General features: G+C 31.8%; 1 pseudogene; it reads right to left on the bottom strand.

Annotated features, from left to right (window-relative positions):
- Positions 1–15,112: 15,112 nt before the first annotated feature.
- Positions 15,113–16,464, bottom strand: LOC143077059 (prolactin-releasing peptide receptor-like; annotated as a pseudogene).
- Positions 16,465–18,795: the final 2,331 nt, after the last annotated feature.

Raw genomic sequence — 18,795 nt, 5'->3', positions numbered from 1 at the left:
AAAAGTGATCGAAGCAAGTACGATGAATAACGAAGTTTATACGATGGTGCCGAAATTATATACGATAGTAAAAGATGGAAATACGAGGGTTAACCGAAGACGGGTATTTAAGCTTCATATCTCAGCCTACACGGTGGATCACGAAGGCTACACGATGGATTACGAAGGCTACACGATGGATTACGATGATGGCGCGATGGCCATGCGATGTCTAAAAGACGTTGGTTCTAATGACAATATTAAAGGTATTACCAGTTGCTGAATGTTTTGGTTGATTTCTAAAAAAATAGTTTATGTATCAAATATGCATATTCAATTTACCATTTTCTGCATGTGTCATATACAAATATAGTGTCCATATTTGTCCCCAATGTGTTACATACGAGGGGATGCCACGCTCGGCATTGCCTTGTTTGAACTGTTCTGTAAAATGTGTGCACTAGTCTGAATAATCACCCATAATTATGCCCATCATCCCATGTTTACTGATCTATCTTAAAGGTAAGGTAATGGGTGTCCATTTATTCAAAAAGAGCTCTTTCCAGGAGAATATCATAATAATATAGACAAAAGGAAGGATGTGGGGAAAGCAACAAATGCGGCAAAATATGACATATAGAAAACAAAATGGTTATGGAGTAACCATTCGTGTGACAACAACTCAGACGATACATAAAAAATCAGAATAATGAAGAAAAAGATGGTTTCCCTATATACGTGTATCTGCAGTGTTGGTGTACGAGGCGCGTTTATGATTTTCATTATGTTACTTCATATGAAAAATTGACAAAAAATAATATTTTACTTGTAAAAGTAAATCCTGACCCTGTAATAGCTGCTCTTCTTGTTCCATTTGAATTAATTGAAACAACGCTGTCGCCTTTCTTGTTCTCATAGAATCATATGATATGAGCTCCATGTTTTGTGAACGTCTTTCTGAACTGTCGTATTAGACTGACCAGTGCATATCGCGCATGGCACTTTAAATGTATTTTAGCGCGAAAATTAACTTACATTTAGCTGGAAATATTGCCGTCGTAGTTCCATCTTGTCGCCTTCGTACTTTTATTCGATGGCAACACGACGGGATTATGAGGTCTTCACGAAGTCGTATTGCCATCGCAAGACCTTCGGGTAGCTTCGTGATTCATTCGTGTAGACATCGTAATGTCAAAACTGTCCGATGGAAACGATAGAAACACGAATGCAATACGATGTTCAAAGATGCATTCCCGGTGACATTACGATGGTGAGGATGGTGATATGAACTCAATACGAACCCTCAACATCGGACGGACCTTCGGGGATTTTTTAACATGTTAAAAAATTAAGAACCCTTTCCGAAGTTATCCCCGAAGGCTAGAAAAAGTGGCTGATGGTTCTACGATGATTAAAGATGGCACTACGAATAGCCCGATCTGGATACGATGAGTCCCGATTTTGAAAATTTCCATAATCGTGTTGCCATCGGCGTAAAAATCGGGACAGTGTGACACGGACATTAAGAACACTCATATCGTATCATTATATAAAATTCATGTTAAGATGAACCTCTGTAACCTTGTGGTACTTATAGATTATCGTTGATCATCTCAATGAGATTGATTTTCTCAATTGATCCGGTATGGCGAAAGCCAGAAAAGCAATCGAGTTGAGATGACCAATGATAATCTGCTGATCGCTATTTTACCTATGACGACGTTTGTCAATTTCATGTCAATTTCATTAGCAACGCCACGTGCCTTCTTAGATTTTAGCGATAATTTTCCATCTCAAGCGAGAAGCATGATATGAAAAATTATCACAAATTAAAGATCAAAGGAAAAATGCACAAAATAGCGATAATAGTATATAGCAGAATTGAAATGATTTAAACTAATCTTGTTGTCTAGTGTATTTAATAAGCCAATGACTGTCAAGAGCGTCTCGGTTGCCATATCAAACATTTGTCATGATTAAGGTTTATCAGGAACATATAATACTGTTTACAGGGTTGATTAATTAGGGAACAGCGTTTACCTTGAAGTTCTTCAATAAAACGCTCATTTTTAACCTTTTGTTTTATTCTACTGCATCTTAATAATGATATTGAAATCAACATTTGATTTGAAGTCGAACAAGACTTCATATTCTCCTCCAAACGTGGAGACTTCAATGTGCTACTTGATACCGGTTTGCACAGATTTTTTTAAGAGTGTTATACGATATCTTTGTTTATATCTGTAGACTGATATTGATAAATTAACACCATGAAGTATCAAATTACATCCTACGATGTGTTTTCTTAACGGATTAGTTTTTTAAACGTTAACATATTCAAAAGTTATTTCAAATTTAAAATATCGAAAAAAAATCCTCTACCGGAACGACATGCACAAAATGTATTTACAGAAATGTAGATATTATATACCCAGATAACCAATACGTTCGCCAGTATGTAGGTTCGATGATAAAAGCAATGTCTAGCTTGATAAAATCAATGAACTACGTTGGCTGTTGAATCAACTAGATATAGTTAATGTTTTAAAAGTCGTCATTCATATGAAAGCCTAGTAGAGTAAGCCTGAACAAATATTCATTCCGAAGATGTTACAGATGGATAGTGTCTAGATAATGTTGGCTGTTAATAAGCAATGATATATTTTTCCGTTATAAAAGTTAGTTCTACATTGTACTCAGATTGAAAAAGCCTAGCTATACGCACATTCAGGTCCATTATCATGACATATATATTTTACATGTATAATATTGATATTTATTTGATATCAATTAAGAATTAGCATCTTGTTATGGATAATATAAGGGCCACATGACATTTTTTATTCTTCAGTAATAGTTTCAATCCGTCTCAAGTTAACAGGGGAAAAACTGACCAGAAAACAGCTCGCTAATAAACGAATTATTCGACAAGATGTATACACAAATAGAATAGAAAAATATTGACAAAATCAGCAATAAACGAACTTTGGACAACAAACTACGATTAGAATGTGAAGAAAAATCAACTCTACAAAATTTAGAAATTTAGAACTGAGGAATAGGTGTCACAATCCCTGTTTTGGCTACAGTTTCCTCATCAGTCTCGGACATCTGAAACGTAATTAAAAAAAAGCCGCATGTTAATAGGAACCTATTTATTACAAGCTCATTGACACAAATGTAACCAGGCCGAAGTAAACCCGATTTGTTCAAACTGTAAAACCAAAACAGAAGACCTATGTCATGTGTTAATAACATGTCAATTGTATATGAAGATCAGGATAGCATTATATACTCCAATCAAAAACTTTATATTAAGTATTATATCTGAAACAAAATGGACAACTCACTTCATTAACTATGATGCAAGCACGAATTTTCATCTTTTTCAGGAAAGACGAAGATTCAATTTGAACCTCCAGACCGATGTCATAAAGCACCCGCACTGTATGTATTTTATGAATAAATAAAAAAGATTAGTGCAAATGACAACAATAACAATACTACAGGAGAAAAAGTGTAAACCTTTTGTTTATATCAAGATATCAAATTCGTACATAACAACTATTGAAGTCTTAAACAAATAAAAAAAAATCACAAGGGGAAAGAGCAAAACATTACAACAGATGTGAAGTATGCGTAGAAAATATCAACTTTTAACCAAAACAAAAACAGACAAAACATTATGTTGAGGTCAATATACAGTCTTCAATATCAAACCAGTCAATATGGTTTACTCCTGGTTTGCCTACATTTAATAATACCAATAATCTATAGATTTATATTTTGATATTTTCCGAAATGAATATAGTGATACAAATAAATCATATAAAATATTTTTTTATTATTTTTTTTTCCGACGGATATTTTGAACTAACATGTATAACTGATAGTGTTTTAAAAATGCATATTTGTACTTTTACCTTTTACGTCAGGCTAGTAAATATGTGCTGCTAGTACATTTGTAGTGAGCAAATACGGCCCCGCAAATACAATGTGTATTGTACTTTGACACATAGTGACTACCTGTTGAATGCGTGGTTAAATTCAAGTTAATTAAAAGATTAGCATTTTGTATCTTTTGATCTTTACTCAGTGAATTTAAGCCGTCACGGTTCACTTTTCTAGGTGTGAACAACATTTCGTATGAATGATAAACGGGGGAATCTTAATATTTTCCATGAGCTCAGTTTAATTAAATGACAATTGTATTATTGACGCTGAATATTTAAAAAAAAAAAAAAAAAAAAAAGAAATACTGAATTAATTCAATTGAATAAATTTATGAATAATGATGTCCTTATAAACACGAGTAAATGAATTAAGAATTCTAAATAAGAATCGGTGACTTTGAATTTTTTAAATAGATAGTAATTACCAATTGCAGTTATAGAAGTGGGTCGTTCAAAGCGATCTTCTTTTTTTTTTTTTTTTTAAATACTCAGGAAGTAATGTCCTTATCAAAATAATTTAATTCTCACCACGTACCAATTCTTCAGCTATTTGAACGAAAATATCAAAAATGTTGACAGAAAATTTAAAGGTCAACTTTGTCTTACTGGAAAGGAATTTGAAAAAGAACGAACATTTTTTTTATTCTTTGTGATTAAATCTTGCAACGTGTTGTCTATTTTATTTCAATCAGTGTATTGTTTCAACCCCGAGGCCTTCAAAATCTAACATGAATACCCAGAGATTTGTTTGGTTAACCTGGAATTTCAATAATGGAATCACCATTGTTATAAATACACAAGCTAATCAAACTTTAAGGAATAACTTCTACCTAATTTTTAAACAAGATCAAAAGACGTCAAATTAACTTAATCAATTAACTTTTTTCTCAATTACCTGTTTTCTTATGAATTGATTGGAGCGTGGTTGTTTTTGTAAAAAGAAAAAAAGTTTTATATATAAGCCCTTTAAATAAATATATACTATACGCAAAAATGTCTAGTTCAGAGAGTGAAAGTTCTGATAGTGTATCCAGCTCCCAAAGTGAAACAAATGTTGACGAGTGTGGTCAATTTGGGTACATTGTCGATGAAAATTGTCGATAATATGTCAAAATGATAAGCATAATTTTGTGTACATTGTTTTTATTATTTTGTCAAATTCAATACATTTTCCTGGTAATTTCATAAAATACTTTTGCATATTTTCCTCGATTTTATAGTAGAATTGTGTATCATTTTATTTTAATTTTACGGATAAAGTAAAGATGAAAATTATGACTATTATTCAGAAATAAACTATAATTGTTATAAAAGAGAAAAAAAAATACCCCTTGCTTGATATATCTGTTTTTAAATGTGGGCAAACCAGGATGACGCCGTCGATATGCACAGTTTATAAGAAAACGATTGATAATACCAGGCGTCCAGTTTTGTATGCCTGACACAATGAAGGCTTCGTTAGTGACGTCAGAATCAAAAACTTATTTTTAAAAGACCACATAATGTACGAAGTTGGAAAGAAATGAAAAACAACAATTTCGAAAGTTGTGCATAATACAAAATTATCTCAATACTAGACATGCGAAATTATCTAACTAGACAACCCACCTTCCAGCGATATTAGATATAGGGAAAACGGTAGTATTACATTTTCCCAGCATTAGATTGACCTTTTGTGTACCCAAGACCGGTGAAGGAAGTCAACTAAGGAGCGCTGTGATTGGATTTAAGGGTACAATATACATTTTTATATATTTATGAATAACTGCAGTGTGTAAATTTACAATATAAATTTCAAAACCTATTGAAATATTTTCTAGAGATTTATTCGAAAAGGCTTCAAAAAATAAGGTGCAAAATGACGGTGGGCATGAATAACATAAACAAGCTCCGTTGGAAATTGGTCATGATACTATTTGGCTCCATTTTTAGAATACCGTAATAAAGTACTAACACCACACATAACAGTTTCATCCAGGTTTTCATTATAAAAACTGGTAAATTTAGAAAATGTTAGTATTGTCGCCTATGGCAGAATAAAAAGTACCGTTTTCCCTTTAACAAATGACAAAATACACAAAAATAGGGCAAACCATTTTACTATTTATTCGAATTTCAAGATATTTCATATAATATATAAAATATCTTATATTATATATACGAGATCTAATATCATATACATGATATCTAATATATATATTATATATAGATTTTCTAACTTTTGTGCTATTTTCCCATTTCTTAAATGGTGTGAGAAAAATATTTCTCCTCACTAGTGAAATACCTGTTCTCGGCAAATGATTATTCGTAATTTGATTATGACGTCAAAATGTTTTGTTTTCTTCTGAATTTTTCTATTGTGGCGACATGAAAAAAGGCGACCATGTCTGATGACGGTGCATATAAAGAACAAAAGTTTCTGAAAATCTTTGAAAAAGAAGGATAAAAATCGTCAAAGAAACACTATAACTCATGTACTTCGATATTTCTCCACTCTCAACAGTTAAATTTTTATTATTTAAAAAGCTCGGCAAGCCTCGCTCTTTGAATATAAAATAAAACTGTCTCGAGTGGAGATATATCGTAATACACTTGTTGCAGTATAGGAATCTATATGTTCACAACTGTAACAAGTGTTTTACGATATTTCTCCACTCGATACAGTTGAATTTTATATTCAAAGCGCGAGGCTTGCCGAGCTTTTCAAATAATAAAAAGTCAACTGTTGAGAGTGGATAAATATTGTAATACACGAGTTATAGAGGTGGAATCTGTTTCTCTAATGATTTGTATCCTTCCTTTTCAAAGATTTAAGGAAAGTTGTGTACTTTTGATGTGACGTCATCAGGCATGGTCGCCGTTTGTCATGACGTCACAATAAGAAAATTCATAAGAAAACAAGAAGATTTAACGTCACAATTAAATTTTAACCAACCATTTGCCGAGAACATATTTTTCACTAGTTAGGAGAAATATTTTTCTCACACCTGTTAGGAAATGTGAAAATAGCACAACAATTAGAAAAACAAGATTATATAAGATATCTTATAAGATTATATAAGATATCTTATATATTATATATATGTTATATATAAGATATGAGATATAGGATATAAGATATCTTATTAATCATTTTATATGAGCTAGTTTATAACATATCTTATCAACTATCTAAGATATCTCAAAAACTTCATGAGATATTTCATAAACTTTATAAGATATCTTATATTATTGACAAGATATTTTATAGTATTGAAAATATATAGTTTATAAGATATCTCAGATATCATATAAGGTATATAAGACATCTTATACTCTTTATAAGATATCTTATTAATTTTATGATATATCTTATAATATTTATCAAAGGTACCAGGATTATAATTTAGTACGTCAGGCGCGTGTTTCAAAATTATATAAGATATCTCCTATAGTTTATAAGATATTTCATATAGTTTACAAGAAATCTCTTATAATTTATATGATATCTTGTTAAGACATATATATGAGATATCTTGTTAAGACATATATATGAGATATCTTGTTAAGAAATATATATGAGATATTTTATAAACTATATTGTCAATAATATAAGATATCTTGTCAATGATATAAGATATCTTATAAAGTTAATGAGATATTTTGAAGTAAGAATAAATAGTAAAACGGCTTGTCATACAAAACAATTACTTAATTGAACAGTACAAAGATGTAGAAATTGAACAGGCACCGTAATGTATTTCTCGAATCAATTTATTATGAAAATGGTTCCCTCAGTTGTGGTTATTTTATAAATTTTTGATATATTGTGTTTATCATTTCTAGAAAATTGAATGTGTTTTGGTAAATTTTGTTTATTCAGTATACGTGTTTTTTTTTTTGTTTTTTTTTTATCATTGACAACGAACCATTGCAGCATCATAATATATTCTAAGTTAAACGATAATTGTTTTATCTTTCAGTTTCTTTCTCCGACGCCATAACAGCAGACGAGAATCACCAATTTGAAAACATACACAGTTTTATTTATCATTTGATATCAAATGGACATACCTGTTCGCAAACGAAGTATTGCTTTATAATTTCAGCTTCTTTGATTGATGGCATAACATCAGATAAGAAACAACGAAATTTACCCACTACTGTATTTCATTTGTTATTTTATGGACCTTATTGTCCGCCCATGAAGTATTTCTTCAAAATTACAACTAAGAAGAGAATACAAGTAAGGACAGTTGTTTGTGCGGTGCCGTGCCAGATGCTTGTTCACTAGGTTGGTATTTTTGTTTTGGCATTTCGCGACCGCGAATGTCAAATCAAAAATACTGTGCCTTACAATCGTGAAATTTGCAATGCATCTCCAAGAATATATCGGAGACTTTTCCAATCATCCCTTCAAGGTGTCTCTAAAATTATACATGAACTTCTTGTTGAACATTGTAAAAGTGATTATTCACAAGACATTATTGTAATTCCAAAATACTCTAGAAATATTATTTGCAAGGATAAACCTATAGTGATTGTAGATTATGGTTGCAAACGAATAGTTTGTCGAGCAAATACAATAGTGATTGTTCGAGATTATTGTGAGAGAATTAACTGTGAAGACAATGATCTGGTCTTATGTAGTACAAATTGTTATAAAACAGTACTAAAAAAATACCATTCAAATTTCTGTTTAATTCTTCCAAAAGAACATTGGTTACATGTTTTGATTTGACTACATGTAACAACAACAATGTCAAAATAAAAATCTTACATTCACATGGTCAAATTAAAATTGACTATACTGAAAGGACAATAAAGAAAATCGAAGACAAAAGGTCCAAGGTTTTTAAGAGACTTGAAAAACTGTCCTTTACACTACAAACCGGGTAAAAAACAGAGCAATAAGAGCATGGCCGAAACAGATTGATATCTGGAGCTGTTGAGGTGTGTACATGTATCATAACTTAGTCTTTATTGTTATTTTTTCACTTTCTGTGGATTACCAGTTATTTTATGAAAACCTTTGTTGCAGGAAAAGAAAGTTAGTTATTATTTATTGTGAAATAAATGAAAACACAAATCTGGCATAAAATTGAACATTTAACGCTTTTGAATAGGGATGCTCGGAAAACTCCTGATCACAAAACTGTTTTGCACTAAACGAAATCATTATATGCAGTTTAGTACAATTCAGTTTTATAGAGTTGTTTTCATTTTTTAATTCTTTTTTAAAAAATGTTGAACAATCTTGATAAGAAGAATATGTTAAACAACGTTGCTTTAATAATAATAGTTATATTACACTTATTTATGTGAACTCCAGTTTTTTACAAAAAAAAAAAAAAAAAAAAAAAAAGAAAGAAAGAAAGAAAGAAAAGCATTAATCAGTATCAGTGTCATAAATCAATGTAGACCAGCATTTTATTAATGATTTTATTATATGTATTTCACCCGATAAAAACCAAATCTTTCACGTTGTCCTGTTATAATTTTTTTTCGCTCGTGTGAATGATAGTTATACATCGAAATTTGCTGTTTCATGAATATGGAAACCTTTTAAAATCAAGTGAAGTATAGCAATACTAAGTTTATTTCATGACTTGAATTTTCAAATATTCAAATTTCGCGATACTATAAACAAGAATTATTGTCGATATTCCCATCCGAGTCGTTAAATAAATACCCTAATAAGTAAAATTATATCAAATGGTCACATGGTATGTCTGGTATGCTTTAGAGAGATGATATCCCGAAACCACTAATTATTTTGTGAACTCAATAGAGCCGATTGTGTAAAATAATTATTATTACGAGTGTGATGGTGTTATGTTTTCTGCTGTCCACTGTACAGGCAACTGTCAAGAGACCTTTTGAGCAACCTCATGGCCGCTGTAAATGCTTTTGGTTATGTTGTGAGAAATTGTCATTTTACGACATCTTCCGTCGCAAATAGCCAAAACATTAATACTGGTCCAGCGAAGAGGTCACTTTAAATATAAAAGATTGTTGCATTTCACAATATTTATTAAGAGCAGAACAAAATGTCTGAACACAAATAGTAAAACAAAACAACATTGAAAATCTGTTCATGGTAAAAATGTAAATTAAAAAATGAAAAAAACAGTAAAAAAGTGAATCAATAACATATTAAATGAATCCAAAAACATATTTCGATAAAAATTGTTAGAACCAAGAAAACAGACAGTGGAAACAAATAGCGGGAAAATATATCTATGAATAATTTAAATGAGTGGTTTTTATTTGCAAGTCTTATATTTAAAAAAAACCCACTTGTATAAAACATAAATGCACAGTATCTACCTGTAATGTTGGATCACACGTTTAATGTGCAGTAAAATCCGTGTATGTGAATGAAGCACGAATTCTTTTATATTTCTAGTATACGCCCGATAACACATATGTGTTTCGTTATATTTGTTACATGAAACAAATTTTGCCCAACTGTGTAAAATATGTAATGTATAATATTGTCATATGACTGCATTGCTATTAAAATACACATTTTTTAGTTGGAGAGTTCTTTATTACACATAAAATGTACCTTTGGTGAAACGTGCGAAGGAACCATTTTTTTCTCTCCTTTATTTCCACAAACCTTCCGTTATTTTTGTCTTCTTTTATAAACAGTTAAATATACTGGCATTCGAAACTCTTTTTTTTTATAATTTTGAAGCAATCATTAATATGAAAAGTCATTTAGAAAAGGTAAATCAAAATTTAGTTGAAAAAATGGGGAGCAATCATTTGCCTTGTTCATCACAGACTTTGTCAATAGTTATCAAAGGTACCAGGATTATAATTTTGTACGCCAGATGCGCGTTTCGTCTACATAAGACTCATCAGTGACGCTCATATCAAAATATTTATAAAGCCAAAAAGTACAAAGTTGAAGAGCATTGAGGATCCAAAATTCCAAAAAGTTGTGCCTAATACGGCTAAGGTAATCTATGCCTGGGATAAGAAAATCCTTAGTTTTTTAAAAAGTTCAAAGTTTGGGAAACAGGAAATTTATAAAAATGACCACATTATTGATATTCATGTCAACACCGAAGTGTTGACTACTGGGCTGGTGATACCCTCGGGGACGAAACGTCCACCAGCAGTGGCATCGACCCAGTGGTGTAAATAGTTATCAAAGGTACCAGGATTATAATTTTGTACGCAAGACGCTCGTTTCGTCTACATAAGACTCATCAGTGACGCTCATATCAAAATATTTATAAAACCAAACAAGTACAAAGTTGAAGAGCATTGAGGATCCAAAATTCCAAAAAGTTGTGCCAAATACGGCTAAGGTAATCTATGCCTGGGATAAGAACATCCTTAGTTTTTTTCAAAAATTCAAAGTTTGGGAAACAAGAGACAAGTTGAATGACAGATTGGGAGGGGGCAAAGAGGACGCCCGACACCCCATTCTAATCAGAATATAATTATTTTTGTTATTTTTGTTTTGTTTTACACCTTTTCAACGAATCCTGGAACAACCCCTGAATATGGATTTGGTTAGAATAAACTGATTCAGCACGTTTACTTTGTATGTGCAGTAACTATTCAATTATATCACCACATATTCCTATAAATGATTGAACCAATTAGTTTTAGTCAGTATACATGGTATAGGCATTGATAATATTGATTTGGCCGATAGTCCATTTCCAAATTCCGACTTTTGACTCCGGCATTCAAATTTTTTAACAAATTACCTTCCTTTTTGGTTGAACATCATGGTGCGCAGTCAGGCAAGAAAAACTTTAATAAGTAAATTCAAGATATTTAGGCGGTGCAATTTTGAGGAAAATTTAACTGTTTATTGCGTTTTATACATGACTAAATTATCGGGAAACAGTCAACGTACCCCCTAAATTGCATCGATTATATATTTGATTTTACTTCTTTTTGGTAGCTCGTCATTGACCGAGTACCAGGATGTCCTACCACAGAGTATACAACCTGTTAAAAACTTGTAAAACCCGGAATAAAAAAGTGGGTAATAATGAAATGGTCTATAATTCCTGCGAAATATCGCAAAATGTTACAGAATGCTGTTCCCCCTTCCCAAAACCCCACCACATTCCCATCCACCCCAACCACATCCCCGATTTTGGATAATAAAGAAAACCAGCTGCATCTTTGAATTTTAAATTTTGATCAAAGTATTTGCAAAAAATGTACAGCAGCAATAAGAAATAAATTCACAACATTTTATACTATGAACAAATCAGCTTCGGAAATCAAATTTCCATTTCATAATAATTTTTTTTAGAAAAAGAGCGTCATATAAAAAATATGTGGTGTGATTGCCAATTAGACAATTCTCGACTTCATAAGAGACCAAATGCCAAGTACGGCCATCAATAGTGAGCTAAGTCCATACCACATTTTAAACTCTAAAAGGCACCGAAATAACAAATGTAAAATAATTAAAACGAGAAAACTAACGGCCTAATTAATGTGCAAAAAAGGGAAAAAAATGTAACAAAGCAACACACGCAACCACTGAATCACAGGCTCCTGACTTTGGACAGGCCCCTACATACAGAATGTGGCGGGGTTAAAAATGTTAACGGATCCAAACCTACCCCATAATCTGGGACAGCGGTGCAACAGTACAACAAAAGAACAAACTATAGTAATTAGTTGAAAAAGATTTACTCATCAAATGGATACAATTACAAGTACATCTAGGACAGTGGACACGACCGGGTTCTTGTTTATCTAAATTTCAGACTTTATGTATAGGACATTGAATGATGAAGGACTCAATTCTATGGTGGGTTTCAGATATATGGCAAATTCATAATCTATGGTAAAAATAACTTCACTAACACTGAACAAATCACAAATATCTGGCAGTTTTTTTTTTTATCGAAATATATGGCAGATTTGGATACAACGTTACTTTCCTTCACATTTCAAAAATAACCTCATGCAACGTTGAGGCTGCAACTTACGATGACAGGATATATGCATATCTATCTAAGTATATTCTAGTAGAAGGAAAAAGAAAAAAAAGAAAATAGATCCTAATCCATTTATTAATTCATTTTCATAATTGTGTTTCTTTCCGCTCCTTGTATACTTCTTCTCCTGTTCCTTTTGATGCCCTCACCCTTAATTGTACGAGTATTTACTGTGTAATATTTAGTTTGCCTTTTGCTGTTTTCATGTTCGTGTTTTCTTATCTCTAATGTCACTTTCAAATTTTAGATGTGACAAAACGAAAAGCATTGTGTAAGCTATTGATCAGTGACTACCTGTACTATTATAGAAAATAATCTTTCTTGAGATTTGGAAACAGAACAAAAATATAGCATAGGTTATTTTCTACTATATGTTTGTCGAATAACTGTACTTTTAGAGAAATTATGATTTTTCCAAGAAAGCCACGTGTTTGAGGCAAGTCATTGTTCAATACAGGACTCAAACCGTCATCGGTCAAATGCTTACTAGTATTCTTCCAGGGTTCCTGATTTCAACCATAAAATCTGTGTTCATTTCACAAATGGGTGTGGCTTTTTTTCATAGTCTTACTTCTAATTCGTTTTTCGTAAACAGGCATTGATTTAAAATTAGCTTTTTCGCTAAGTCTTTAAATTTCGACTTTTTATATTAGGTTCAAGGACACAGTTATCGTCCTTTGGTTATAGTCCCTAATGTAAACAGTGTATAATTTGCATGTTTTATTTGATACACTTTCCGAATTTATTTTTTGATATTAAATGCATGAAATATTAAGTAGGGGGATGTTATTACATGTTAAAAAAAACTTGGTGCTGAATCTTTATGTTAAGTAGTGATTTGGCCCAGTTCAAAAAGGTCAAATTTTATCACGTCTGAAGCTGTCAAACTGAATTTTACACCCCCTTAACACAGAATTGTCAATATTTTGAGTTAGAGCTGGTAGAAGTTTCTATAATTTTGATATTATTTGTCTCACTGGTAGTACACTACTAAAAGAAATGCATTACGAAATAACTACAGTTCTCGGGCCAAATGCCACTTTAAAACCATTGGCCAGATATGTAATGACTGGTCCGCCATTGTAGAACATCTGTCCGTGGATAAGGAAACTAAAAAAATATAAAGAATATTTGACTGACATACAGATTCAATGTCTTAGGCTTCACATTTGCATATCACTTTACTAAACCTTATCAATTTGTACTGGATTTTGCCAAATGTCAGGCGAACCTGAGAATCACGAATTATTGGAGCTCTGCTTAGAAGACTTCGTAACAGCATCCTGATACAATTATTTCTTGTTTATCATAAAATTTAATTGATGCAAAAATACGTCTAGGTTAATTGAATTTACTTTTAACTTTTTTTATGAATTATGTTTTGATCTATAAAATTTTCATTTATGGCTGATTTTATAGAAAACATATAAATCTTTCAAGCAGTGTAAAGTCCAAGAATGTTCGACACACTGTTTGACCTGTCATTTTATTCCAAACTTGGGATGGATTGACATCATGGACTTGGTTAAGGTAAGAGTCATTTACATTTACTATGGGTAGGTCAATCAGACCTCACCTTTGATCCCTGTAGTAGTAAACCTTTGGGTGATTTGTGTCTCATAACGTTTGTACTGTAGAACCAAAACACAATGTTCCTGCCAGGGAAGCAAGTCCATTCATACTAAAACAAACTCATACTACGTCAACTTCTACCACTAAAAGTCAACTGGTATTAACGTTAATTACCAACTAGAACAACTGCAACCATTGCGAACTTATGTATACCACTGCAAACTCATCATTACAAATATACATTGATATATATGCATTGCTTTTTAAAATCTTGAATAAAGATTTATTAAGTTGCCTTGATAATCCATTCATTTGATAAACATAAATATACAATATACGAATGTTTAGTGTTTGCTCTTTCAAATCTTTAAAAGAAATGAAGCAACACTGCCATAGTTTTCATAATTACGTTTGCCTTGGTTTTTTATTTCTATTTTTGGTATTTTTTATCTAGACTTTTGACGTAGGTTGTCATATTATTTTTTTTCTCTGTCATCATACGTGACCATATATCCAAGTATGGTAGTGGTGTTTGCAATATGAACTTATTTGTTGTAGTTACAATGTAGCATCTGGCTGAGATAGACAGTATGATTGTGTTGTTTCAACACATGTAAGTAGACGCAACACTGATTATAATCTATTTCAAATCTATTCTGTGTTCATTTTGTCTTCTTTTAAATGAATAAAGAGACTTCAATTCCTTTCCAAATCGTCTGTCGTTATAAAAATGTATAAAACTATTGACAACATGGTTCAAATATCCCAGCTCAAAGCCAAAAAGGAATATGTATGCCTCAGTTGGTGACATTTTATTGAGAGCTTCTTGGTCAACTATCCTAATTAAAGTCAGTACCATGAACGTGATCAGCGTAACAAAGAATATCACCGAGATGACAACCAGGCCTATTGTAACTCTTGTTACGTTGCTGGTGATTTCATATTTGTTCTTAATGAAAAGCATTTTAGCAGAAGATCTTAGAGTTTGCTGTAAAATACTTGTATTCATACTGTCTACTGATGATGCAAGACTAAATATGCTGTGTAAACCGCATGGATTAGGTAACAGATTGCTAGGACTCAGGATCTCGGTATTATCTAAGTCTTTATTATTCGAATACTTGTCTAAAATTTCCTGCTAGGTGTTGCAATGTGTCGACATTGAATTAAGGGTGGAATTAGATGATGATTCGAAAATTTGTCTTTCATCTTGACGAACTTTACCCGCTGGCTTCGTGAATGAACATTTACTAATGCTAGTACACGATACTTCCCCCTTAAGAGCATTTTTGAATACATGTCTATTCGTCATTTGATTTCTAATAATATTACTTTTTATTATTTTACTTCTAACGGGAATGTATAAGCAGAAAATTGCAAGTCCCATTAAAACAACTTCAATTAGTAAAATAATAAAGTATGTAACTGGAAAATATGAATCCTGTAGACTGTCATTAACGAAACATTCAAAACCATTGGTTAAATTTGATAGCGGAAATGTATGAGTACCGGATATGTATCCCATTGGTGTTGCATTAATTGCGGCAAGTACAAACAGTATAACAAAGCTTCCTAGCATGCGCACATGAAACTTGATCTTTAAAAGGGTAGCAAATGCGTCTGTATCGTTCAATTGCTATTAATACAATTAAAAACACGGTCCAACATCCCCACACGTAACTATTCATCATAACTAGACGACAAACTAAGTCGAAATCAAAAGATATAGGCTTCATCACCATTATTATTTCAACAGGAAGATGAGTAATACACACTACAAGGTCGGATATTGTTAAGGCGGATACTAGAATGTGGTACGTACTGTGATGTTTCGAGTTTCGGGAAAATATAACAAATATGTTAAAGTTGCCAAGGATACCGACAATGGTTAAAATTCCAATAAAGACGGCAACCGTAATACGTTTAATTCTCTCATCCTCCTCGATGTCTACAAAGACGTCTAATAGTTTGCTGCTTGTTCCGTTTATCATTCTACAAAGGATCGAATATGAATGTTACAATTGTTTTCATATAAGTATAACAGGGGTATTCGTCGTGCCTATTATATTAAGAATTCGGGCGGAAAATCACTGGCTATGGTCAACAAAATTAAGTTAAGCTTCACGATGGTGTATATATAATTTCTTCAAATGTGCAAAGAAAGTATACAAATATGAGTTCAACGGTAAATATTTCCAAAAGATAGAACAAATGCTAATTCCAATAAATGTTTTATACTAAACACAATGAATATCACTGTAAATGCACGGTATCTTGACCGCTGGTATCCAACTTCCCAGTTACATAGAAACCACGGGTGTCATTCGGTTTACTGAACAAGAGAAATGATCGTGAAAGAATATCTAACATATCTAACGCTGGTCAAGTATTGCGAGACGATCGTGAAAGCTCTGGTACCGGATCGTGAGAGAAATTTAATCGAGAAGACATATGAAAGGTCAGTAAATAATCTCATTTAGTTAATTGCACAGACAAATTTACAACAAAATAAAAACAGTCTGTCAAAATGGTTCAACATTATGATCAGTGTGTGAGAAAATCCAGTTTTAAAAGTACATAGTTTTTTACAAAATAACAAAAGGCAGATTGCTTCTCGACATTTCAATGACATAAAAAATGTAAACAAACATGATTTTTTTCACAAATTCGAATGAAATAAACTACTTTTATCTGAATAAAGGCATTCTATTTTAATGAATCAAATGGTTCTTATAGTTATTTTGTATGAACGTAATCTGAAACTTGGTAAAAATAGAAATATTTGCACAAAAGTGATTTTTCGGATCGTGAAAGAACACGTTCCACTTTTTGAAGATCGTGAAAAGGATCATGAAAGATCTGATGACACGAAGACGTTCAAATTATTCTTCAATTATATGATAATTAATATTTGATATTGGTGTTGATATTGAGAACTTGATTGGCTAAGATTCCGAATGAATTAAAGCATTTCAAAGTATTAATATTATATACATGTATGCTCTAGCGATACGGTATTCGGTGTATGGTGTACATGTCTTTCTGCATGTTTCATATATGACGTCTATTGTATTTGATATATTGAATGATAGTAAGATGTCTATGTCTGGCTGTTGGTCAGGGTTCATATACTTTCGACCTTATTTTCCGAATTAATTGCCCAGACATAACTTTTACATTTTCTAAGGTACTATAAGGTTCGGAACACCTATATTTGGTGTATGGGATTTTGTAGAGATCGGTATGGCATGGTTCATCTGACCTTCACCTCTTTTTCTGAACCATGGACAATCTTAAGCGTATTTGACACTTCTAGTAAAACCCTTTTAATATTACAGACGTTCAACAAATACACTATGATTATCGCAAGTAAAGCAGACGAGACATTTCAGCATTTGCGCTCTGGTATTCTTTAGTCTGTAGTATATAATGTAGTTATCTCATTGGAAATCGTTCCACATCTGCTACATTGTATACCATGTTTACAAAGTTACACTGAACTTAAGAAAGTACTGTTGCATAAAAAGTTGGTTATCGATCAATCTCAAATCGTTCATGAAAGATGCTGTTTTTGCTATAAGGTTTTGGTTGATGGTTAACATTTTGGTTTAAGGTGGTACCCAACACTTTAACTAAAATTAATTTGGCTCGTTTAATTTTCTTAAAATTTTGACAAAGTATATTTACTTTAACCCTATTACAAAACTATAAAAATTTCAAAACATTTTAACCAACCGTTTTATCAGAAAAATTACACTGGTTATATAGCAGTTTGACAAACACTTATTTTGATCATTGAAAAGCTTGAAATTCCCTATACAACACAACGTAATTAAACGTTTAGCTGATTTTACAGAGTTATCTCCCTGTAGTGTTAGGTACCACCTTAAACGTTGCATATCCATATTATTGAGTAAATAGTGGCGGTCTGCCTGAATTGTACTAGACTGATTTTCAGAGCTGAATTTTTCACACTCATAAATACACGTTTTTAGTGTTTTGTTTTTTTAACTTTCGGTGAAAGTGTTGAATTAAAAAACAATACATAGTTTTAATGTTCATTCTTATCAAAATAATTACAGACTTCAATCAGTTGCAGGTATTACAAATGGTTAAAGAAATATTGATTTTGGAATACTAGTATAAAGTCTGGTCAGACATTATCTTTCACGATCAAAATAATGCGTTGCCTAGTCTTTCACGATTAAGTTTGATAAACAAATTAACGCTTTTAAGGGAAAAGCATACTTTTATTTTACTGTACTTTCATATACACCAAAGATAAAATTTCAAATATATCATGATATATTGATATATGATTA

This window comes from Mytilus galloprovincialis, chromosome 5, assembly GCF_965363235.1.
Source record: "Mytilus galloprovincialis chromosome 5, xbMytGall1.hap1.1, whole genome shotgun sequence".
Taxonomy (NCBI): Eukaryota; Metazoa; Mollusca; class Bivalvia; order Mytilida; family Mytilidae; genus Mytilus; species Mytilus galloprovincialis.
Note: the sequence above shows the minus strand (reverse complement) of the source record. Positions and strands in the feature narration are given on the sequence as shown.